Source organism: Crocodylus porosus, unplaced genomic scaffold (genome assembly GCF_001723895.1).
Source record: "Crocodylus porosus isolate Cpor-Errol unplaced genomic scaffold, CroPor_comp1, whole genome shotgun sequence".
Taxonomy (NCBI): Eukaryota; Metazoa; Chordata; order Crocodylia; family Crocodylidae; genus Crocodylus; species Crocodylus porosus.
In genome coordinates this window covers 2,912,208-2,937,325 of record NW_017728911.1, presented here as the reverse complement: position 1 = coordinate 2,937,325, position 25,118 = coordinate 2,912,208, and positions in this window count along the sequence as shown.

Sequence of the window (25,118 nt, the reverse complement as noted above, 5' to 3'; positions counted from 1 at the left end):
GAGCAGCGACCACCCACAGGCACCGCTGGCAGTGTTGACAGTGCTTTTTGCAGGGGGTGCACTGCCAAGCTCAGGGGTGCAGGGGGTGCACCCGTGTGCACCTCCTACATATTGCCAATGCTTTTTGCTGTATTATCTTTGTCATCATCTCCCAATATAACATCATCTGCAAATGTTGTTAACATGCTGTTTATTTCCAGTTCCAGCTCGTTAATGAAGAAGCTAAAAAAGCCTGGACCTAACAAATATCAGTGGTATACTGTCTTACAAACACCTCCTTTAGAAGTTCGAATCACCTTGTATGCATGCAGGACTATTGTCTTGAGGTGTGCATAGCCATTAGAGATAATGTCTTCACTTGTTAGTTTATTGGCAGTGAATCCCAGGGGTAAAACCCACCAACTGTTCTGATAGTTTCTAAATAAAAATTAGAACAAATGTCACATTGTTGAGGAGGATGCCTGTGCTCCTCGCACTTAGTAAAGAAGCAAATGCATTGTGTAAGCTTAAAATGTCTTCTCCGGTTACAATTTCAGGACTGGTTTCGCTTTCACTTCCTGTCCTAAACTGTCCTGCAGCTTTGCTATATATTGCTAGAAATCATCTACCCTAGAGCTGGCTGCAGTTCGGTGGAAGATTAAGCGACTATGTTGTAATGAGATAGCTTAGTCCAATGATTCTCAACCAGGATGGTACTATGGGGTACTATGAGATCCTTGTAACAGCATCACACTGCTGTTAGTTGTGCAAACACCTACACATGATTCACAAAATAAACCCAGAGATTTCAAATAGGAATCTGGAGTGTCAAAAAGGTTCTGACCTGTTGTGATCTGAGTTCTTTGCAACAGAAGAATTGCTCTATTATTTTTCTGTAGTTAAGAAGTGAGTGAAAGTCAAAAGCTGGCATTTTCCCAGGGGTGCCTCAAGTCTAAACATGTTGAGAACCCCACTACGCTGTAAACTAGTGCCCCTCAAGAGGATGGAATCAGAATTACTCAGCTTCATGTCAAAGGCTCTATACTGCAGAGCCGTCTCCAGGCAAGAACCAGTATGTGACATGGAAACCCTGAACACAGCAACAAATCAAAGTAGTATGAAGAGATAAATTTCCTGTCTTTCATGGTTAATGAAGGTCAGAGAATAAGAAAAGACTCCCTGCTACTATCTCACTTTATATCAGGGACAAGCAAAGTCCGGCCCGCGGGCCAGATCTGGTCAGCACTGGACTCCATTTCCCAGCTGCCCCATGCTGTGAAAGCTCAAGGCTGGGGTTGCCATGGAGACCAGCCCCAGCCGCACTAGCAGGGCACACAGAAGAGCAGGGCAGGGGGCTGCTCCAGAGCTGCTGGGATCTTGTGATGGGGGCAGCTTACTCTGGAGCCAGGGCAGAGGCACGGTCTGTAGCTTGCATGCTCTGGGCAGGGGTGTGCAGGCAAGGGTCATGGCTCTGCCCTGACTACCTGCAGCGATGGCAGCCTGGCCTGGAGCAGGGGCAGAGCCATGATCCCTGCCTGCGTGTCCCTGTCTGGAGCGTGCAGGCTACAGATCCTGGCTCTGCCCTGGCTCCAGAACAAGCAGCCCCCATCGCAAGATCCCAGCAGCTCTGGAGCAGCCCCCTGCTCTGCTCTGCCACGTGCCCTGCCAGCATGGCCGGGGCTGGTCTCCATGGCAACCCCAGCCTTGAGCTTTCATAGCACAAGTGCAACTGGGGTCTCCATCGAGACCGGCCCCAGCCATGCGGGCAGGAGCTGCTGGGAAATGGAGTCTGGCTGCTGGCCGGATTGGCCATATTGCCACCCCTACTTTATATCAATTGGTGGAGAGAAGATGCTTTGGCAACCGGCTCAGTTACTATAGTAGAAAACGAATATACATTCAGAGCCTGGATTTGAAAGTGGCCAAGTCCAAATTACAGGAAGTTTGGAGGCTTTCATGCAGCTCCCAGATGCCCTTCCAGTACAAACTGATATTCTCCAGAGGGTGCGGTACCACATGACTTCAGTAGATGCAGAGAACTATACATTGGTTGACTAGCATTGGTGGTATAGATCAGAGTTGTCATGTACTGGCAGAGCTCGGTGCGGGGAACATGCATGCTTGCTTGCCCTAAATCCGATGCACAATTTCCTGAGCACCAGTTTCACCACAACACTAGATAAGAAGGAACAACCACCTCCATCCCACCACCACCGCCAGTTTTGTTTGGGTTTCCAATAACCAAATACCAGCAGTTCAGCTCCAGCCTCCAGCTCCAACCACTGAGCAATGAAGATTTCATCCCCTTTTAAAGCAAAACACAGAGAAAGGGCTCATAAGGCAGATTTGTCATTATAACAGATCAATCCAGCAGGCCAAGGGGAGAAAGCACTAAACATTTATTGTTGAAAATGGATTGTGCTCTCATGGGCAGATGCTTGCAATTATTTCAATTAAATATTATGTTTCATTAACTGTAAAATATATAATTAATAAACTTTTCCCTCATTTTTTTATTAATCCTTGCTGCAAAGAACTTATTAGAGAAATAAATCTCTCTGGCAGCGTACATCAACAGAATAGCGAAACGCATGTGCGCTGGCTTCTTTACGGGAAGCTGAATTACTATGGAAGAACAATAGTTACCCCATGGCTAAGATTACAGTTAGGCTCCAAAAGCTTTATGTTGGCAAAAGTGGTTTGGCCTGAAAATGTCCCGTCTGTTACAGAAGGGGAAGGAGGAGCTGTTTGCAAGTTTGGAGACGCTTGCTAAGGAGTTTCTGAGTTACAGACTATTAAAAAAAATCACTTGGCCCATAAAACTACTCAACAACAACTCAGTTGTTAAGTTATAACCCAGGTTCCATTCTAGCCCCTACATCGTTCTCCTTCTAAAGTTGCACTGCAAAAGTAGGGCTGTGATCTACTTTCAGTGCACACTGGAAATGTTTTGGTTTGGGAAGCTGGATGGCAACTGTTCAGACCATTTCAATTAGGGATGCTTAAAAATGACACATTCTTGGAAATGTTATTCCTAGCATAAAATTGTACTGACACTGAAGCTTTGTCTATACTACTGGTCTTTCCCACAATTAATTGCTTGCCAGTTAACTCGGGATAGTTATAATGTTTATACAGGCTCCTTGATAGTCAACCTCCATTGCCTTGTTACAAGCTACAAAGGTTTGTTGTTTAACATAGAACAGAGATCAGAAATCTGCAGCCTGCGGCCCAGATCTGGCCCATCTGGCCAGGACATCAGCAATAATTCGGCAGCAGGAAAAGCAGCAGCCAGGTTAGAAGCATGTCAGTGGCACAGAAACCAGCAGCAGGGCTAGAAGTGCAGTGGTAGCAGAGAAAGCAGCGGTGGTCAGGCCACACAGTCTACCATCAAGGCAAGCAGTACTTCTTTGGCTAAAAGGTTGCCAACCTTTGCCCTGAAAAAATTCAGGTTTCTGCTGTTGCCACCCAGCTCCTGAGCTGTTGAAGGCAACAATTCATGCTGCAGGAGGAGGAAAGCAAGCTGGCACTGGGCCTTCTCTGGTGGGAGGTAGGAATAAGAGTGAGAAGAGGGACACAAAGCCCAGTGGGAGACAAAGGGTCCAATATACTTGCACATGCATCCATAGACATGGCACACACTACATCTCCTTAGTGTTGGTGTAGGGAAATGCTATTAGACAGGCTCTGCAGGGAATGGGAAACATGCCTGTGTCTGCAGCCTATGCCTTGTCTTTACAACTGACTTCTTCCCAGTCACTTCTCCACAACTCTACAGCAGCACTTGTGCAAGGGGATAGAGATAAGGTTTCCCATTTTGCCCTCACATTGGGATTTCCTAACTTCTATGTGCTTGAGTTGGCAACTTCAGTGTTTTTTTAACACTGTGTACAAGATACATAGGTACAATGTGTATGTGTGGGGGGCGAGGGAGGGAGCTGTACGGATGGGCAAATTGAAATGACCCAGCGTTGTTAAGTTAGCTTGCTGAAAGGCTGAATGCTTCAGATGATTGTTACCAAGTTATAGAGCCATCCCCCTGTTGATCACAGTTTAGGAGAGACTGGACAGTGGTGTAACTCTGGGTGGGTAACCAGGACACGAGCCCTGGGTGCTGATTTAGAGAGTGCCACCAGCACTGCTGACCCAACGCCCATTATTGTCCTTGCCGCTGCTCAGGGCACAGGATCTTCTTTTTATATCTCTCGGACTGCAAATTTTTTCTGTCTAATTTATGTTGAGAGGAGAGTTTGGCATGTCTCATTTCCAGGTCTCCCACAATGAACTCATCATCGCCACAGTTCACACTCAGTGACAGACCCAGCAGAGAGTCCCAGAACCACATGGGCTGTGGAGACTAAACCGTATTGCCAGAAGTTCCCCATCCAAGATCAAGGCTTAGGCAGGCCCGGCAGGGCAATGTACATGTAAAACTCACCCTGCTCCTGCTTTGCGAGTCAAGAGGGGCTTCCATTCACCAAGGAACTGCATCCTCTCTGTTCCCTCCATTCCCTCCGGCACCTTGTATTGAGATAAAAACACATTTCAGACCAACAAACAAATCTGATCTTGTGTGAATGACTTTCAAACAAGAAAATTAGCTAATTAAATAACATACAACATGTTGACGCAACAGCAACTCAAATCTCCCCACCTTTATTTTTAGCAAGGTGTGGTGTCCCTGGGCAGGGAGGGGAAGCTGGAAGTTGCAGCCTACAGAGTTCCCTCTGCCCAGGAAGTCATGGGGAAATCCCTGGGCTTTATCTAATTAAGCTGTCATCTGTTTGTGTGCATCTTTTGTACCTAAATGTACTTACATAAGTATGTATGTCCACACACACACACACACACACACACACACACACACACGCACACACACACACACACACACACACACACACACATGTTATAATTTATGTTAAGAGAACATTAAGCTTGCAAAGTCAGTTGCTCAGAATTTAGGGAGTGTCCACATGGCTTAAAATACAATCCTTATTTACATGATCAGATATTAACATTTTCCACAGGATCTCTGCCAAACAGGCTTGAGGGGGATGACTGTAGGGAGGTAGCCAGAGCTGCTGGAGGATAGACACCCTGTCTCTGCCTCTCCAGCAGCCCAGTTCCAAAACTCTTGTCCACTTCACCTTCTTCCTTCCAAAGAATCTTCCAGGCAGGCAGCCAAGAAGGTGATAACTGTATTGTTTCTGCTGAAATGGGACATCTTTCAGAGACCTCTTTGGGGGAAACACTTCGCACTTCAGACTTTTTGTCCCAGTTTGATATGCTGACATCCATATGCCCCTATATGTTTATATACACCTTTGCTATTTTGAGCAATTACCAAGATGTGATAGGAAAAAGGATAGAGCCACCAAATTCATTCTGTACACCTTGGGTAGAAAACAGAGTGGGACAGACAGTCTTACCTCTGAGACTTAGCCCAACTGGTTATTGGCTGGTACTCTTGCTCCTTTAACAAGCCCCTGGATATATCATTGGCTATACAGAAATGCCGCTGAAAGAGCCTTTCATTGTCAGTAGCAATCTGTCACTTCATGCATCTTGCACTGCCTCTTGCAGCACAAAAGCTTTGGAGCTGCAAGTCTGTGCAAGAAGAAAGGTCATTTTGCAGGTTCTGAATGGTATTTCTCTTTATTTCGGAGGACACATGGACAGCTTGAGGCACCGTCTGGATGCTGCAGGATAAATTTCTGGTTCACGCAGGCATCACTATAATTTAAGATGGAGTATTTCCATTACGATCCCCATTTTTTTCTGGCATTTATAACTCAGCCATTTGAATTCACGTTGAGACTGACCCCCACTGCATAAATTCTCAGGCAGTGAATGACTATTTTTCTTGCAAAAATGTCTAAATCTAGTTCACCCTTTTTTGGTTACCAAATGGCAAAGGGAGTGGTACACAAACACACCAGTACATTTAAACATGTGCATAGACACATGCCTGCAGAGAGCTCCAAAAAAGCCCATGCAAATAAGCTCAATTTAAAAAAAAAGAATTCTGGCTGAGTTTATTCTTGTAAATTATTAACAAAGTTCCAGAAAATCTAGAATATAATCCCCCTCCTCTCACGCTAGCTGTAGATGCTTTGTGAATATCTTATATCAAGGTCAAAGGCAAAATTGGAGACATTATGAACCTAGATGTCCTTACGCCCATGCACTGATTGCCTTTGTAGACGTCCCCTCATCTCCTCCAGTCTCAAAGAAGCCAGATCACCCTAAGATGACTCCAGAATCTGAATGTCCTCATTCATGCAGGTGGAAGCTTACCCTCCAAAGTACATTCATCTGTTTATGACTTCGACTTGCTAGACCAGACAAGGAGTTTCTTTTTTTTTTTAACTCTTCATTGATTTGACTTTGATGTGGTCCAATAAAGCACATTGACACAAGCAATTTATGTTTGGCTAGTGGCTCTAGTTACAGCAAACCCCCATAGCACAGACAAAGAGGGGTTAAATATCCTGCTGCTAACATGCAGATTAGCCATTTGAACCAAGTTTACTAGCTTCACTCCATCCATCTCCACGACTGCAGCCAGCAGCAATTGCCTGCCTCTCCCTCTTGCAGTTATACAGGCATAGCTAGACTTTGCCTTGCAGATCCTTTTCTACTGCTGCAAGGGAAGGGCAATGGGGAAGGCTTTTCCGGTGGATCATCAAAACAGGCCTGTGTTTGGAAAGCATCAAAAGCCAGTAGCATCAGCTATTTGGTGGCCACCAGGAATGGAGACTTGGGTACTAATTACGTTCCTCAGGCACAGGAGGCTGTCACAGGGTTCTCAGTCACAAGTGACTTCAACTGGCATCAACAAGTCAAATTCAGAATGGACCAGGCAGCGATCTCCTCTGTTATACAGGTAACTCCTCAATGGTAAGCTAAGGCCCACTGGTAGGGTCTTTCAAGATACTTCCATTGTTCCTGACCTACTTTCCCCATAAATCTTCCCATCTTGGTTTTTCCTGTAGCATTCGCTGTTTGGGTGCAGTTGCATGTCCCTTCATTCTGTGGGCTGCAACATGTGTCTGGTTACAGGATTTGCTACGAACAGGGACAACAGAGATAATTAGTCTACCCACACTGCTGCACAAAGATGGCTACAGTAACTGGAAGGGGTATAAACCACTCCTGCTTCTCCACGTCTGTGGGTGTTGCTCCCTGAAAATCAGGCGCTTCATCCAAAACAGCAGGCCTACGTTCCACATTGCTGATTTGCCAGAATGAAATATAGCTCCTTACAGTGTGAGTCATTTCCTTCATGGAAAGGCAGGAAAGATTTGGGAGCTGAAACAGTATCTTCTGTTGAACCAACTTGTACAGTTGGGAGAGACGGGAGACAAGCTTTTGGGCTTCAGGCATCTTTGATATGGTCTGGAAAAGAAGCAGTCACAGTCCAACTGCATTTGTTTAAGCGAGTTATATTAATACATTTGACCACTTCAAGGCAAGGCCTGTTTCCAAGCCAGTCTTCTGAAGATATTGTGTAGGTTCCCTTTGAGGACAAAGACGGTGAGGTAAGAGATGGAGTGGCTGTTTAGTGCAAAATATTTTCTGACCATTGATAGGGCATGTCTGTCTTTTATCACTGAGGGAGCTCATTCCAGAGAAGAGTAGCTATATGGTTTCACCCACATAGTTTCCAGGAGAGCCTTTGGTTGTTGAATGATAGATCTGATGGTTTTGATCAGGGCTTTGTTGATCAGGGTGGCAGGGGAGATGTTTTTGGCAGATTTGGCATTTGTTCTTTTAGCACAGTCCAGTTCTACTTGGTGTGTGTCGGTCAGCAGCAAATTTCCTCATGTTTTTATTTGGGTTCAGGTTCAATTTCAATCCAAGCACAATCAGAGCAGTAGTTTTGACTACCGAAACTACTGTGAGCTTCTCTGTCTTGCGCACACACCATGGTTGCTCCGTGAGATGATGTACTTAGAAGAAATAAGATGTGTTGCATCACAACGTCATAGCCTGTCTCACAGCCGGCTGCATGCAGTCGCTCAGCTGGCTGCATCTCTCATGCCTCATGTCTCATGCCTTCCCCTCTCCAGGGTGAAATCACAACTCTTGCACTACTGGACTGCATTGTGCACTAGAGATGCCTGTATATCAACTGTGTCTCCAGCAGGTCTAACTGGGTTTGGTACCTGAGGTTCCCCACTTGAGGAGTCTGTGACTAATAGTGCATCAAGTGATCTATAAAGCAACCAAACGTACACATGCATTTCTCCTGCCTTGATAGAAACACTAAGCAGGCCTGCATTTCTTTATCACTGTGAATCTCAGGATAGGGGGGGGCCAGTCTGTTTCTATCAACTCTGTATCTCCCCACCTTGAGTGAGGGCTCATTTTAAATCAGCTTCAGGCTTTGTTCTCCTGTTTTCACAGACATGGACCCTGCTGCCAAAACCAAAACCAGTTTGGCAAAGCTCTTGGGGGGGTTGAAGAGAGAGCATCAAAGCAAAAGGCTCTCTCATTGCCCTGAAGTGCTGACAGATAAACTGTTCTCTCAAGCCATTGTCCTGTTTTGTATTTATTTTTCTGACTGCAGATTCACATAGTAACTTCCCAATAACTTGGTTCCATTTCAATATTCATAAATTACAGGGCAGACCCCCTTCTGTCCACACATCACCATGGCCATCACATCACCAGTCTTCCTCACATTGTGACACAGTGTATATGCTTTTAGGTTGCAACAACCTGAAATAATGTTCAGGACACTTCAATCGTTAGAAAGGTGATCTTGCTTAGGGGCGAGCTGGCGTTCATCAGATCTGAGCCAGAACTGCTTCATTTAGATGGGGTCATCTGGCATCCAGCAAGACCAATGACATGTTCTAAAACATCGTCTATGTCTGGTACACCGTTGTGTACGTGCTATGTCATAACCTTTTTACTCAAATGTCAATGTCATGGTATTTCAGTGTGGCCTGCAGAGCAAACATTTAAAGATGATACCGGTGGTAGGTCATCTCAATTGCAGGACTAGGCACACTACCCCAGAATTGGGTGTGCTGGCAACTCTAGGGTCTTACCATATTTTCTCTCATCAAGTGTGCCTGCGAATAAGATAAGCACCTTCTTTTGGACAGGCAGAATGAATTTTAAAAAAAGATCTTTCCTTGTAGTAAGTAACTAAGCAGCAACAGCTAAGGCGCCCAGCCTGCTCATTGTTTGTTCCTTGTGCAGTCTGTGCAAACTTTGCTTTTGCTCAGTAAGCAGCAGAAACTAATCTTACCATATTTCCTCACATATAATGTGCAGTCCAATTTCTAGCAGCTGATTTTGGGGGGAAGGTCTGGGCTGTATGCAAGAAAACATGGTATATCCAGAGCCACCTTATTAGTTTGGAGCATCGCTAGTCAAAGAGGACAAGAAGAAACAGAGGGATGATTAGGCAGGCAGCCTCTATTTAAACTCTGGCTCTGGCAGTAGCTCTGTTGGCCTGGCAAATAATGCAGGAAATAAAGATACTTTAATAAAGATCTGCTGAAGAACTGTCATATGGGCTCCCTAGGACCAGAAGGATGTGCCTTGTTAAGCATCTGGCCTTGGAGCACTGACTGCAGTTGTCAGCTCTCTCTGGGGCAGGCTTCTATCTTTCCCCTCCAGTCATTTGGGGCTTCACCAGTCTTCATCGCACAGAGTACTTAAGCTGTGCAGATCACTCCAGTGAGACAGATGGAGAGGCATCCATGCCTCTGTAGGGACAGCTGCATCCCTAACTGCCCCCTCCGGTTGTGCACCTGTTAGAAACTATACTTAGCATGGTAAACCTTTCCAAGAAAGACAAGGCACAGAGAGAAGAGAGAGAGAAAAGCAGAGGAGGCAGGAGCTCCACCCTGCTCAAACACAGGGATTGATTTTAACTTCCAAGATGGGAGGGTGGGGCAGAAATGCCTTTTGGCAATATCGTCCGAGGTTATAAGCATTTGGCACCATCAAGCAGCCAAGCCGGGGCTTTCGGGAGACGGCCCTTTGGAACGACAGCTCACGAGCGACATTCCAGAAGGCCTGTTGTGTTTCAGGAATTTCTCTTGCAGTCAGACTTCCTGGACCATTTGCACATGGGAAATGCATCAGATGCTCTGAGAGACACACTTGCTGGAGAGCCCCTCGATCAGCCTTCGTCATTCCAGACAAGATGCAAGATGGAAGAGGTCCTTGCCAGCACCCTCTGCCAGCTGAGACTATCTCATCAGACTTTTACCAATCAGGGCAGCCCATGGACCCCAAAGCACTTTACAAACTGTCAAGCCTAATGCTCAGACCTGGATACTAACACTTCTGGCTTTCTGCCAGTACATGTACTCATTCATTCATCCATTGCAAGGGTATAAGTGGCTGCTGGTCACCAGCATATCTGACCACCTTTTCTGTAAAACAAACTGGCCAGAAGCAGTCTGTAACACAATTAATGGAGTCTCAGGCCCTTCTTCTGGTTAGGGCTGTAGAAAGTAAGGGACAGAGGAGAGGGAAGGAGCTGATGCTGTGAATCCAGTTTTGGTAGAAAAGCCTGAATTTAGATGCCTAGATGCCTAGATCCTAATCCTGGTTGAACGCAGAAGAAATTGTCTCTGCTCAGGGGATATCAGCAAGTCCAGTCCTTGCTCTACCCCCAACCACATGACAGCATGATTTGAGCACAGATCATGGCATATATTTCTCCAAAGGGATGGTAAGAGCTATGATCATATCCCCAGCCCCACCAAAGCCAGCAAGACTGGGCTACCCTGGGGTGGCGGGGAGGAGGGGAGGGCTAGGCATGTGTGATATAGCCTCTCTCAGGGTGCAGTTGTGGCCCAGCCTGGATTCTCCACCCTATATAACTGTTTCTCTTGGAGCCAGCAACAGTGGCAGCACCTCCTCTGAGCAGTGATGTATACACTTTCAAGTTCTTCCAGCTCCTCTTAAGACGTGCCTATCTGCATTTGAGCCAGTGCATGAGCAAACTCCTTACAATACACCCCTTCATAGGCATACACAGAGCACATGCAGTTAGAATGGCAGCAAGCACAGCACCCCACACTATTACGTCACTCAGGGGATTTGCGCTATTCCCTGTTGTTGACTGTGCATTAGTTCAAAATGCATAAGAGTTTGGAAGACCAATCCAAGCCATTTCAACTACTTTATTGATTAGTAGGGCTGTAAAAGACCATAACCAAATCGGTGACATTATGCGTATGTTATCAGGCCTTGGTCTCTTGCAGTCCGGCAACAATTTAAATGGAGCAAGCTCAGCATATGACTTCATACCATCCTTTTTATAGCTAACTCGTTTAACAGCATGTAATCCTAGAGAATTGGCTCATGCATATGCACTAAGGAGAGGTATACTGAGAATACCATAGTACCAGGCACAAATCATTCTTCCTGGTAACCGTAAGGCATTCTTAAGGGAGGAAACAAAAAGTGCAAGACAGTTCACTGGATTCAATAGAGAGGAAAAAACCCATAGTAGGCAATTCTTTAAAACAGATGATGAGGTAAAAGGTCACACAAAGTTTAGTATGGCCCTTGCCATAACTAAAAAAGCATTATGGGAGCTTGGTTAAGTAGTTAACATAGCGCTATAAAGGCTTTATCCTAATAAAGCTACAAGTTAAAATAGCTACTTAAACAATAGCATATGCCAACACGGTACTTACAGTGGAAGATACTATAGTAACTTTAAATTACCACACAGCTACTGAGCTTTAGTGCTCCTCTTAACTGTGCGTTCATATGTAGGACCTACCTCTCTCAATCTACAATCCTTCTGCCAGCAGCAACAAATTTTGCCCAGCTCAAATAGCTGGAAGTCCCTCTTCAAACTAATGAACACCACAAACTTGGATAATGGGATCACTAAATACCAACCCTGGGTGCCCTTAATAGGGGCACCTGCCCCATTCTCAAGCATCAAAACTGCGCAGGAAACAGGGAATGCTTCTGTAAGAAGAGGAGGAAACACAGGAACAATTGGAAAAACACCATACGACCAGTATGTCTGGATAACTGGGATATCAGTGAATGGTAAATAGCTGAATGAATGCTAAGTAAAACACTTCCCCACGGTAGGTTTGGCAGGAACTCTGTTCCTCACCTGCCAGGATGAATATCCAGCAGGTGAATGCACCCGTACCACATCTCTTCCCTCCCGCAGAGAACAAACCTCACTCCTGATTTGTTGTCAGTGGATGCATCTACATGTGCACTTTTTAGCTCTGCAGTAAAGTGTCACCATATACACGTGTGCCTGTATCGGGGTGCAGTAAATTAATTAACTCCGCTCTAGGATAGTACTGTCCGGGACAAATACTATCCCACAGAAGAGTAGTTACATGCACCAAAATGCATGTGTAGATGGTTACTGGGTCTGGCTGGGGTATGAGGGTACTACAGTGTGGGGGCTGCGTGCCGGCTAGCCATGTAGCGCAGCACCCTTGTGCCCCAGTCGGCCCCTCTGCACCACATTGTGCTACGGCTGCTCTGCCTCAGCTGAACATGCTGCAGTCCCAGGCACACATATAAACGCTGTGCCTGAGAGAAAAACTCCAGCACAAACTGCGACAGAGTTTATTGTTACATGCTAATTGCATGTGCAGATGCATCCAGTAGGTAGCAGAGTGCTGGGGTACATTCAAGTTGGCTTGTCTTTGGACCCTGGGGAAAAGCTGCCTGTTTCTGGCCTGGGGCTGTATCACCTAAACCAGCTATAACGATTTCAGCTTTATTTACCACCTGGGTAGGAGATGCCTTACCAGAGTCCACACTGTTGTGCTCTGGAGTTTTAGCAAATAGCCCTGTCTCTGTTCCTGTCAAGTAGCCATCCCTGTACATCACGTCCCATCACAAAGCTCTTGCTCTGTCTGGTCTGACTGCTATGTCTTTTCAACAACACAGGATGCACAGGGGAAGGTGAACCAGCAGCTTTCAATAGCATTTCCTCCTGCTTTTCAGGACCACTTCCCAATTGATTCTGTTTGTCTTCAGTCACGGCAGTTCCCAAACTGTTACTGGATAAATTCTGGGTGCAAAGTTTAAGCAAATGAAATTCTCTCTGTGGGCCTTCTCCCTATAGCTCACCCCCAAATTGGAAGAGACAGCTCCTTATCTTTTAGTTTCAGGCCAAAGACCTTATATGTGTAATATATAAACCACATTTTTGTATAGATCTATTATAAGGCAAGAACTTGACTGAGTGTTTTTTCAGAAGATTGCATAAACCACAAAGGTACAGCTTGTGTCAGCAAAACCTCAAGCCAATCTCCCTCAGGTCTAGGTGGACTGTAGTTTTTGTTTCTCCCACAGAAAGAATTTACTGTCTCCCAACATACGTATCTGAACCCCAACACCAGCTTTCCCATCCAATCTTGTGGATCTTAATGTCATTCTCACAAAACACTGGTGAGGAAAGGCAGGTGTACACTGAGGCACAGGGAGATTAAGGGGAAAATCCAGATTGGTTAAATAGGCCCTGAAAAGGGACTTAGGCACAATTTAGGCACGATAAAGATAAAGATAAAGATGCTCCAGCAATTCCACCTCCCATATGCCCCTAAATTTATTTGGCACTAGATTTTGAATGGCAAAGACACCTAGGTGCCTGAGCCTTCCACGCATGCACAGAAGCCACCCAGCCTGAACAGCTTGGTGCCCAGCCCCTGCCTCACCTCCTTTGTGATCCAGAACGGAGATGGAGCAGCACCTAAATCCCCAAGGAAGCCCAATTCCTTAGGTACGCTCTGAGCAGGCTGCACGCCAACAGCAGTGAGCTCAGTTCAAAGCATAGCTCCCAGCATTCATTTTACATGGGATGGTGATGGCAGCGTAATAGCCTAACAGAGAACTCACCCAGAAAGTAGGATGCTAGACTCTAAATCCCAGCTTCCCAAAGGCAGTGGGAGGTTAGGCACTGACCTTAAAGAGGGTAGGATTTCATCTGGGGCCACTCTGTCCTAACAGGACTCCAACCCGCATCTCCCACCGCCCCGGAGAAGGCCCGACCCGCCAGGCTCAGCCAGGCGAGAGAGACAGGTCGGCGTTCACACGAATCCAGCCCTCCAGCTGGGCCCTGCAGGACTCCCCCGCCCCCGCCCCTTCCAGGGGTATTAATGATCCATCTAAAAGAAGGAAAAGGAAATGTGGCAGACAGGCCTCCCTCCCTTCCAGGTGCCTCTGGCAAGCCAGAGTTCAGTTCAAATGCCCTCAAGCAAGTCACTAAAAAGGCTATAATTGTCTTTCTGGGTCCAGCCCACCTGCTGTTCAGGTGGCTCAGACTTACTATTGTTATACGACAAGCAGCCTGGACCTCAGCCGCCCTCCTTCCCAGGAGACCTGTTCCCCACCCAGAAGCACTCCAGTAGAGCCGTGCTTCCTTCTCCTTGTGGCCCTTCCTCTTCTAGGCCAACCACGTTTTGCAAGTGCGCAAAAACTAGCTGCTTGAGCAAACGACAACAGCAACAACAACAGAAGTAGTGGTTTAACCCCTTCCTGCCCATGGTAAGGTTGTATATCACATCACAGGGGTTGTTTCTACTGAGGAAACGGTGAAACCAACTCTCGACAGCGGTGCTGCCAAGTGACCACACAAATTCAAATAGAAAGAAAAGACATGCTTTGCTGGCTTCTTTCAGTCTCAATCCCGCTTACCGTTGCTTGCAGCAATAGACAGTGTTACCTTTTCAGGCAGAAACGTGATTTCCTTTAGGCTGACAGTATTTCTGTCATTCATTAACCCAGTTAGGTTCCAATCTGCATGACGTGCTTGTTACTGCCAACAAGAGAACACCGCACATTTGAGCAGCACTTGGCTGCCAAAATGTCAGCTTCAAAGGTAAGGCAAAGGGGGGACTGCTCTTTCTGGAGGAGAGACAGAGTTCCCTTCTACAAGAGCTAGCTGGGAGTGAAAATGTGGATCAGGGCCTTTCTTCTTTGTATGGCTTTAGGAGCAAGAGCTATCATCACAGTTTTAACTCCAGCTTCCCCAGCCAGACCTTTGACAACACCCTATCCTCTCCACTCTATGCAACTCCAGCCCTTTATCTAACAAAAAGGGTTGCTCCAGCGGTAGACTCTCCCCCACAAAATTTAACTGGAGTTTTACAGCCTCTTCCCCGGAGATAGCTCCAGACCAGCTGCCCACATGCAAACACAATTTTGCAATGACAGTCTGGCTATGAATCTTTAATCCAAAGAGGCCCTCATTTTTATAATGGCCTGAAACTGAACCTGAGTGCTGAACAGCTCTGTTCAAAATCTACACAGTGCAGCTTGAGCAAAAGCCAAACCCAGACTGATGGGCTCTCTGGGATAACAGTTCATGCATTAGGAGTCTCCATCATGCTCATGGAAATCGGCCCTGGAATGCCAATGCTACCAACTCCTGCGATTTTACTATGAGCTTGTGAAAGTTAGTGTTTCCCTTAAAGCCCCAGCTTCTCTGGCCTGCCTTAGACTGAGCTCCATTAATTCCATCTGCTGCTGCTAAAAGGTTGCCAACCCCTGCAATACTGGAATTCCCATTGCAATTGGCAAGCTGGATTTAAGAAGATATTAGGAGGCAAGAAGGACATTTGGTGTATGTAACGCTACTCTCTCTACAATATGTGTGTGTGAGGTTAAGGGAGTAGCATAAAAAGAAGACACGAGGCTGAAACAAAAGGAGAATGCAAGGGGAGGAATTTCAAGAGAACGAACTGAGCTCCTGGACCACAGATTTCCCACCCCCCCCCTTCTCCCCCCAGTACATCAGCACATCACTGCTACTTTGATTTCAGCAATAATACCCAGGACTGGCTCTGCAGAAAAAAAGATATTGCAGATATTTACTACTGGGGAGTGATGATGATCAGTGATGTTCATTTTCCTGAAGGATGGTGTTTAAGTGTCTGTGCCTTTGCCAGATTTAATGGTCTAATTATCATGGGCTGTGAGAGTTCCCTCCCTGGCGCACAGGCTGAGGCATGCTCCTCTGCCTTCATTCTTCTCTTCTGTTTTTTGCTAGCAGGCAAGCAGAGCTCTACCAGTCCTGGATCTCAGTGCCTTTTGCACCTTCCCCTTTACCCTCTCCCAGGCTCACTTTCCACCCCTAGGGGCCGAGAAGAAGTTCCCTGAATTGGCCACAGTGCTCCCTGGGGGGGGTGCACCCTGAGATGACCCATGTCTTTGCACATGAGCTGGGTCCCCTGCCTCTGCGGCAATCCTGTGACAAGCAGGAGACCCGAGTGGATGGCAGAATGGAGGTCTCCCACTTGGTGGTGTACAGCATTAGCAGCAAGCCAAAGCACCAGATCCTTTTAAAGTCACTTCTCCACCTGCTGGGCAGCCCCATAACTGGTTCCATGCTGGAATGGAGGGTGGGGTGCGACTGGTGACAGCCTCCCTTGAGACACACCTGGATGAGGCATTATCAGTACAGCCCTTGCCTTCACCTCACTGGGATATCTACTCATTCCCTTTGCAGAAATGGCACGGGGTCACCATTATGCCCAAGTCTCCTCCTATTCATGCAATGAGCTATTGCCCACCTGTCACATCCCCAGCTGTGGATTCTGCCTTTCTGGGGCAGCTCCGCTCCTTGGCAGGATTTGGCATAAAGGCCCCCAGATTTCCAGCTGTTGAGCAGAGGCATGGGAAATGTCAGTGTGCCTTCTCCTCTGCCCCTATAGTCAGCATGTCCTGCTTAATGACAGCAGGGTTTGGCTGGGATATCTATGAAGCAGAAGTAAGAAGGCAGGAGTGCTGCCAGACCATGGAAGTGCTTTCTAAATGTAAGCCATGAGCTAATGCAGGTGTGAGGAGAGAAATCACAGCCTGCAGAAAATACATGGGAGAGCCTCCTTTTGGACCAGCAAGTAACCTCACTATCTTGCTCGCTCCAAGGAATGGGCTGTGAGTGTGGATAAGGAAATGGCAAGGGGGTTAACCCTTTGTGTGCCACCTGCCAGCAGAAAGGTAGTGCTGACAAGGTCCACCGCCTCAGATCCTGGAGGTGGGAGAGTAAAATTTCCATAATCAACAGACGTGGGGGGCTGGGTAGGTGTTAAACCCCTTTTTGGAGCCTCTCATGGCAGACAGGAACACCTCCCCTGCCCAGAGTACCTGTCACTGCCGATGAGAACCTGCTCCACTGCAGGATATTGAAAGAGCCATGCAACAAATAGCATTAGCAAGTTTCACAACCAGACTGGACATTTATGTGAAGAAGAACAGCATCCACAGTGACTTGAGCTCTGATGAAAATCATAACGGCTATTGATTCTTCTGCTTCAGGACGTAAGCAGCTCACCAGCTGGGGTCAGGGACAAATCTCCCCCCATAGGGTAGTATTGCACAATTAGGTGCATTATGGGGGTTTTATGCCTTCCTCTGAGGCATCCGGCATTGGCCACTGTTGGAGACAGGATACCGGGCTGGATGGACTGTTGGTCTGTTCAGCTCAGGCAGTTTTATATCCTTATTCAAAATTTATAGCTCTCTCAACAAGGCTCCATGCAGTGCAGGTGGCTGTTATGCATCTCTATTCAGGTGGGATTGAAGGCTTCAGCCCATGGCCTCTTTCTCACTATGCTCCGCAGGTGTGGTGCCATTGCAAGATCTCTTGGCATTGGCCTGTGAGTGCCAAGGGCTGAGGTACCATGCTAGAATGGATTTGAATGCTTGCATTCACTGGAAAATGACATGGACGAGACCGAGAGCAGCCGAGAGCGTTGATACCGAGCTTGAGACGTTGTCCAAGTGCAACGCTAACCACCGAAGCTCTTCTCCCTCTTTCACAGCAGTGGAAACTGAGGCACCATGTGGTGAAGGGATTTGCATGGAGTCTGTACAAGCTGGTGAAAATACTCACAGTTCAGTCTCCTAACTCCTGCTGCCACCTGCACCTGAATCAGAGGGGGATAATTTTCAGCAATCTAAGGCCAAGTTATACTCATATGAGAACATCCTCATAGGTGCTTAACACAGGTTAGCTTACATACACTGACTTTACACTTCAGGTGATTTGCCTTCACGCTCCTGAGAGTCTATATACACAAAAGCCTTTAGTGGACCTTCCAGCAGTGAGAAGAATTACCCCAAAATATCCTTTGCCCAAGTGATTCCTTGGGCCATGGCAGTGGGCTACTGATTGAACTAACCTGAATATACCTTTCTTTTTTCCTTATGCATCTTGTGCTTAGCTTTGGGGGACTTGTTGCCTCAGATGCTCTGGTGCAGCTTCAGAACTCATGTGTTTCCAGGCAATAAATATGACCCTAAATTCTTCTGCAGTGTGGGTACCAGCCCTGGAAACCATAGTGTAGACAGCACTCAGGCATTCAGCATTTCCTACTATTACACTGTCTAACTCTGTCAAGTATGCCAAGAGGACTTCTCTTGATTTAGTTGACAAAGGGATATGCCATAGCAGCAGGGCCTGCCTTTTTAAATTTCCATATCAGAGTCTGTGCTAAGGTTCATACTCCTGTTTGAAGGGAAGGGAAGAATACTTCATTCATCATTCAGATAACCAGACAGAACCACTCAAAATCATGTGACAACACCTTTTTTTATCTAGGGATCTTCACTGCCACAAATTAAAGCTCACAGCCAGTCCTAGCCAGCTCACAGCCTATTACTTTTAATCTAGAGATAGGAATATAATTTACAGGGCTACATTTCCAAGTACTCTGTCTCTCCACTTAGGGCCAGAATCTGAGCTTTCAGCTCCTGTTGTGACACTTACAGGCAGATCTTTCAGGAATCGACATGCCCCAGATACATTGAGCCCTTTGGACAATCACTTTCGCCTTTATGGGACCTAAGCTTTTTTGGACTCTGGCCCTGAGTCTGGGTGGGAGCCCTTTGGAAAACATAGCCCATGCAGGGTAAATTGTAGCTTGCTCGAAGTCAGTATCAGCGCTCCAAAAAAAAAGAACCCGGGAGTCCCAAATCAGTCCTGCTGCCTGCATATCTTTATTTGCATGCTGGTATTACTGGTGATGTCAGCACAGCTCTAGAAAAGGTACAAGAGTGAGCATGAGGCCTTTTGCATTGCTAGATCTACAACAGTGACAGCTGTTTATGGCCAGATATGGACAGATGTGACTGAAAATCTATCCTAATGCTTAGTCATTAAAAGCTGACCTGGAAAAGGGAATAGAAGCAGAGCTAGTCGCAAAACCTAGGAGCCCAGATTTTTGCTTAACTCTTAGATACACCTCTTTGCTATAAGGTCGGTCAGACCTGATCCCATAACATTGCCTTCTATTTCCAATAGATGAGATCTTGAAATGCATCAAAAATGTGCTGTGTCAGCACTCTGTCAGGACCCATTTTCCAACCCCACTTCATCATCAGTATCCTTCCATGGTACCACAATTGCTGTCATCTTGGCCAGGCTGCTGGCCCACGCTAGAGTACTTCTGACCCCTCCCAACCTCCCTTTCCTTCCTAGGCTCCATTTGTCAAGAGGACAGTGCTCCTATTCAGAAGGGTGACTCAGACCAAATAATAAAGAAGATATAATGCCATTGTTTCATCTGACAGGCCGATCAATGCTTTTCATGCAAAATTATGCTTTCTGCAACTAATAAATATTGATCTTTTTTGTTCCCACATAGCACTGCAATAAACAGTGACTTAAGTATCTGCCAAAGCCGAGCAGCCTCCATCACTTCTCACAGGCATCAGTTTTCTAATTCCAGCCTCGTCTCCCCCACCATCGCTAGACAGAACAGCTTTGCAGTTGCTGACATTCTTGCACTTGTCTTAATGCATTGAGTGCCAGGCTGCCGTGATGCCTACAGCATGGCACTCCTGTAAGCATCACGTCACAATGTCTAAATGCCTCATGTCACAATGTGGGGATCATGTGTTCAGATATTCCTCCCCCCCACCCCCCACATCCCAATGTGGTTAGGCAGAACACTTTTGTGCACCCTGTTTGGGTCTCCAGGCTGCCAGGAAGAGAGGGGAAGAAGTTAAGGCACAATAGACCTAGGAAAGAACAGGGTCGTGTCATGGGCACATTATAGATAATAAACAGGAAAAGTCTGGCTGAGAAGAGGAGTAATGCGAACACTTAATGTTGTTTGGCAGGAAAATCATACAAGTAGTTATGTCCAGGGCCAAGCTGCTGGGAACTCTTTAAATCAAAGTCCGGAAGCTCAATAGAGACATGCTTGGCTCTGAGATGTACTGATAATATCAGCACTGCATAGACACCCATGCAGTCCCAGCCAAACACGCAGGCCAGTTCTTCACTGCCTCGTGGATCTAAAGGCCCCTGCACAGTGGATGCCATGCTGCTGGTAGCCTTTAACCATTTTGCTCTCATCTTCTAGCAGAGGTGACAAGTACAAGGCAGTGGAGGTTTAGATGTCCAAGGCTTCTCCCTTGATCAGTTGTAAAGCTCCCTGTCACCTTGCACTGGAATCTCCTCTTTGGTTGTCCCACCACCCTGGTCAGGAATCTGGAATGGGGAAATGCCCAAAGGGCTGCAAAAGCCATTTGTAAATATTAAGCAGATTCCTCTACTGCTGAATGCACCACCAGGGGCACACTTCAGATCTGGTCTCCTGGGTTTGGGACTATTAAAAGATGATGAGATGAGGGTGCTTGCTACTGCCAATCAAGCCACAAAGACCCCTCACCCCAGTCACAGCAGACAGAAAACACAGACTAATGAGAAGCTGGAAGAGAAAGGTTTGGAGTTGGATTCATGTTTGGCGGTGACAGTGTAGTTCTCCTTGTATCCAGACTGTTTTGGCCATCCCAAATGAACACCCAGTAGCTGCAGTCATGACAAGCACCTTGCAGGTTACTGAGGGACAATGCTGAGTAGGTACAGGCTGTTAGTTAATGACTAAGGAAATTACAGTATCATATGGGGTCAGGGCAGGACAGGGGGTGCAAAACCCGCTGTACATTTATTTTGTAACTGCACTACGCAAACAACTGTTGCAGACGCTTTCTTTGACATGACTGCTGTTGTTCTGTGACAAAAAAGCAATGGTACATGAGCTGGGGGTGGGCGTGGGAATCCACGTGTCCAGAACAGAAGAAAGAATATACCATTATTCAGAGGACAGACCAAGTCAAGCCTCTCCGAATGAGAACACAGGAAAGGTTCGTGGCAGGATGAGGTATGGGTTATGATGCTAGCTCGGGAGGCTTGGGTTCAACTCCTTGCTCTACCAGAGGCCCTGGGTGATCTTGGGCAAGTCCATAGGTTCGGACCCACAAAAGCTCTGGCTATACCCCTAGTCTCGGGGAGACTCAGCTAGGCACATCAGCCATGAATACCCATTCCCCATCTCCCCTGCCTCACCATGGCTGTATACACAAAGAACAGAGCAAGAGACAAGCAGCGAGCAGGCTGAGTCCTAGAAAAGTTCTGCTTGAAAAAAGCTTCTGGTTTCTGTTTCTCAAGCAGAAACCTGCTAGGAATCAGTCTGCCCAATAACTGTCTCACTCTGTGCCTGCAGATGGCTGGTGGGTTTGGGCTAGAGGGTAGGCCTAGTGTCAGGATTCACTAACAACATAGGTGCAACCTTTGAAGGACTTGGGTGCTTCAAGGCTGAGCATCTCAGTACTTAACTATTAGGCTTTAGACATTTGTAGCAGAATTCACAGTACTCAGGTGCCTGGGCTCGCTATATGAGGCAAGTCAGGCACCTCAAAATGGGACTCCAACAACCAGCATGCTTACTGGGGAACACCTAAACTATCCCAGAGTGAAACACTGAGAACAGGAGTGTACTTAAATGCTGCCCCATTCTGAGATTTATCTCTGAATAAGGCCCTGATCGAGAGGCAGTCTCCCTGCACTCGGGATTCACAACTGGAGAACAGGAAATTGCACCAAGTTTTTCAGTAACAGAGCAGGGAATCACTCTTCTCCTTTAAAAGGCAGCTACTGCAGTGGCTGTGTCCCCTTCACACCATTACTCAGCAGCCAGGGCACTCCCATATGAAGTATACTTCACATTTAACAGCCTTTGGATAAAATACTGACGTAGGTCCCCAGGGAAAGAGGAATCCAGCACACACCTCCTCCCAGCGACTGCCCTAACCGCAAGACCAGAGAGCCATGCTCGCTCTTCAGCTTCCTCTTGCTGCACAAACAATTTGTTGAGTGCCCCGTGGCTTGCACAAAACACAAGTGTGTTCCCCCCTGAGCATACCCCACCCCACCATACCCGATAGCCCGGTGGTTGGGATGCTCATGGAAGACACGGGTTTGACTCGCGTCAAGCAGAGGTGGACCTTGAACTGTGGCATCCCCCATAGTGAGATAAAAGGGAGCTCCACCCACAGTGTTTCAAAAGCTGGCCACAGCCTGGTCCAGGAGGTATGTCCAGAGAGCCTCCCAGCTTGATTCCTCCAGGCAAGACAATGTGTGGATCCTCATAGGGCTTAGGCCTGGGCCTGGTGCTCAGCTGCTCAGGCCTAGAAAGGCTGCAGCCCTTTTTGGCATGCTCCAAAGCAAAACCTTAGGCACCTGGAGGACTTCAGTGTCAGACAGTGGAGGCACCAGTGGGCATTTATCCACTTTCAGGGTTAGACATCAGCAGAACAAGTCTTCTCAGGCTCTCAATTTTTGGATTGAGGTGTCTAAATCTCATTTCAGTTCTTTTTATGGTCCTGAGCCCTAATCTGCTCATGACTCAGTTTCCCCTGATCTGCAAAATGAGAAGGAAAGCATTTCCCTGCCTCCCAGGGATTGCTGTGGGGATCAGTGTATTAACATGGGAGAGGTGCTCAGACACAGTGGTAATGGGGAGGGCAGCTAAGTACCTCAGAGAGAGATTGATGATGACAGGGCCAGAGACCTCCATCCAAGCACTCTTGTCTGGAGAGCACATGAGGGATTGCTTTTGCTTACTCGCACAGATAGGGAGTGGATTTGCTCTCCCCTGTCTCTGAACAGACTGGGTCAGATTCAGTACGGTGTTGAGCGATGGAATTGGTCTTTTCAACATGAGACTGGAAGCCAGGAAGGGCCAAGGCCCTGCGCTCCCTGCAGTCACAGGCATTGCCTTGGGTGCCACACAGACACCCTGGCAGATGATCCTGACCGTGGCTCTGGAACATTTGCGGTGATCTGGGGGTCAGATTTACCCTGTAGCCCACCTCAGCTCCTCTATAATGAAGGATAGCATAGCCAAAGAGTTGCCCCTGCATGGCTTGAACTACATCTATTTTTGGATGATGCCTAGGACTGAGGAAATCAGCTCGTATTCTTCCCCAGAGCATGACCCTCCAGCACTATGTGCTTTTAGCAGAAGCTCTGCCAGGCGTTGTCTCCAAAGCCCACGCAAGAAGCTGTATATGGAGGCTACACTTCGGAGCATCAGGACTGATGTGTAAAACTTGTAATCTGAAAGACAGGGCGTGTGGATCATGAAGCTTAAAATAGCCTCCCTTTGGCTGTGAATGGGCTCATCAAGGAAGCTCTCCCAGGCCTCAAATCCTCCCCTTCCCCCATCGTCCTCCTGGGAAAAATCTGAGAGGCAGGAGGCTGCTGCTCTAGCAGATTTGCTGGAGTGGGAGTTGAGGAATCAATGAGGCTCTGAGCTCTGAAAGCCAGTGAGGAAAGTCGTTCTGCACCTTCCTGACACCAGGAATAAATGATTCAGTGGGAAAAAAAAATAGCTCAAATGAGGCCAGAATTACCCACTGGAGAGATACTTCATCTTGAGGAATTGCACTTGCTGCAGTGTTCATCTCAGTGAGTCACAGCGAGGCTTAATATCCTGTAAAAGGTCAAACCTAAATGGGAATTGTTACAACTCCTTATGTGCCCAAACCCAAAATAGTGCATGTGCCTGCAGAGTACGCACCTGCAGGGTCATGCTTGGAGGCAGAGGTCAGCACATGCATGCCTTGCTACTGGTGGGCGAGAACAAGGTCTGCAAGCCTCATATTCAGCGTATACTGCGCAGAAAAGCATAACAATGCTTAGGGTACTTGTGAGCTCTGAACATGGCTTTGTGAACATTAATCAGCCCTCACCAACCCTGTGAGGTATCATCACACCCATTTGATTAATAATCATCAGACCTATTAATTATATAACACTTGCCATCCTCTAAGCATGTCACTAGTCCCACCTCGGCATTTCTCCCTGCACAGCTGTCACGAGCTTGGAAATGCAACCAGAAAGGCTTGGCTCCCAGTTGCCTACTTCAGTCACTAAACACACTCCTCTCTGCTGCTGGTTATAACCTCGGTGATAGCCCCCGTGATAGAAATATTGGCTGAGCTCTATGCTGCAGGAGCAGTAAAACACAGCCAGAGGACTGAACTGCTCCCCGAGCTGGCGCTCAGCTGCCTGACACAAAGGTTGAGGTCGGCAGCGGGCAGTCCAGGGCACTGCTCTGATGCAAGGGCAGTGTTTTATTAGCCTTGCACTCCCTCCCCAGTTGATCTTTGCTTATAAACTCTCCAAGCTTCTTCTGAGTCTGTGTGCATGCCCCCCCACCAGCCAGAGCGTAAGTGGAGCTTGCTGCCAGGGCAGTCTCTGCAATCTCAGAGGCAAGGTCCCTCTCTTTGGCAGAGGGGGCTTAGGAGCCTGGATGTTGGCTCATCCTCTTCCCATCTGTCTCTTCCCCAGGGCAGCGATTTAGTGCATTAAGGAGCTAGGATGAATTGGAGAGGGGAAGCAGGGAGCTCCAGATTTCCTTGCACTCCCCTTGCCAGCTCCTGCTGGGTTTCCTTTCTCACAGCACCAGGCATGCTCGGAGGCTTGGGCTGCTGCGTACAGTGTGACCAGGCATCAGACAGCTTCACTGCACCATGAGACTGGCAAGGCCAATGCAGCTGCCTCCTTCTGCAATGGGTGAGCGATGGCTGCCAGGTCAGCTAGGGCTGGCCAGAGGGAGCAGGAAGGGATGCTACAAACCTAAGAGGAGTTCAGACACCTGTGTGATGAGCTTTATGGCAAGATGTGAGCACAGCAGTTAAGAACGCCGTGCCACTTCAGCAGCCACCGCAACCCACCAGGGCTTCCCTCAGCCAAAGTGCAGAGCAAGAAGGTAAGGCCCAGTTCCTTGGCAATAGTTTCATAGTTTCATAGTAGCTAGAGTCGGAAGGGACCTAGGTAGATCATCTAGTCCGACCCCCTGCCTTGGCAGGAAAGAGCA